The sequence below is a fragment of the Vulpes vulpes genome, chromosome 2 (genome assembly GCF_048418805.1).
Source record: "Vulpes vulpes isolate BD-2025 chromosome 2, VulVul3, whole genome shotgun sequence".
In the NCBI taxonomy this organism is placed as follows: domain Eukaryota; kingdom Metazoa; phylum Chordata; class Mammalia; order Carnivora; family Canidae; genus Vulpes; species Vulpes vulpes.
In genome coordinates, this window is record NC_132781.1 from 77,848,356 (window position 1) to 77,849,818 (window position 1,463).

Genomic DNA, 1,463 nt, shown 5'->3' on the forward strand with positions numbered 1-1,463 from the left:
AGACACACAGAGAGAGAGAGAGAGAGGCAGAGACACAGGCACAGGCAGAGGGAGAAGCAGGCTCCCCATGGGGACCCCAATGCGGGACTCGATCCCAGGATCCCGGGATCATGACCTGAGCCCAAGGCAGACGCTCAACCACTGAGCCACCCGGGCGCCCCGTAGATGTATTCCCAGGTTATGAGTTCCATCGCTCATTTATTTGTTTGTTCATTTTTAAAATTTAGATTCAATGAATTAACATATAGTGTATTATATGGTCTTTTCTCATGGTTCACCCCGTGTTCCTGTTGGAGGAGGGGAGAGGCTCGAAAGTGACTCAGGTACGATCCGGCCCTTGACAGAGCCCCCATTAAAGAAGAGGAAGCAAAGGGAGATAATAGAGAAAAAAGCCAAGGAACTCAGCAGAGGCAGTTATTATCCCGACTGCAGATTGACCCAGTAACGGCAGAAACCCTACAGATCTGTCAAGCTGAAATGAGTGAAGTGAGTGTGGTCCAGAAGCCAGAGAAACTTCTGGAGCGTTGCAAGTACTGGCCTGCCTGTAAAAATGGGGATGAGTGTGTTTACCATCAGCCTGTTTCACCTTGCAAAGCCTTCCCCAATTGTAAATTTGCTGCAAAATGTTTATTTGCTCATCCAAATTGTAAATATGTCCTAAACCAGACCGTCCCTTCACTCATAGGAGTAGGAGAATTCCAGTACTGCCTCCAAAACCAGTTGCACCACCAGCACCACCTTCTAGTGGTCAACTGTGCCGTTATTTCCCTGCTTGTAAGACAATGGAATGTCCCTTCTATCGTCCAAAACACTGCAGGTTGAACACTCAGTGTACAAGACCTGGCCGCACACGTTAGCATCCCTCCACTACTGTGCCACCACGACATGCCTTGAAATGGATTCAACCTTAAAGCTTTCAGAGAAAAAAAAAAAAAATAAATAAATAAAATAAAATAAAATAAAATAAAATAAAATAAAATAAAAAAGGTTTCAGAGGGCACAGGTCAGTGAGTCCTCAGCCTTATATAACCCCCAGGGCTCATCTTGTGCCTTCCTTCATGCCCATCACCCGGGCACCCCGTCCCCCCAAGCCCTCCCCACTCCAGTGACCCTGAGTTTGTTTCCTGTGACCAAGAGTCTCTTCGGGTTTGTCTCACTTTCTGATTTTGTCTTGTTTTACTTTTTCCTCTCTTCCCCTCCAGGATCCTTTGCTGGACCTCTTCACTGCCACGGGTGCGTGAGGCCCTGGGATCCGCGTCTTCCTCCCACTGGCTTAGGGTGCACTTGGTCTCCTGGGCAGGGTCCCCGGGTGCCCGGTGTGCGCCCCACCATTCAGGCTGGTGAATGGAGGGGGAGGCTCCAAAGTGGCTCAGGTACGATCCTGCCCTTGACAGGACGACTCCCACTAGTGGGGACGTCCCGACTCCCAACAACTGCAACTCGGGGTGAGCCCCGAGAAAAGG

At 49.8% G+C, this 1,463-nt stretch overlaps 1 pseudogene; it reads left to right on the forward strand.

Annotated features, from left to right (window-relative positions):
* The first annotated feature begins 321 nt into the window (after window positions 1–321).
* Window positions 322–1,003, forward strand: LOC112933389 (zinc finger CCCH domain-containing protein 14-like; annotated as a pseudogene).
* The last annotated feature ends 460 nt before the right edge of the window (window positions 1,004–1,463 follow it).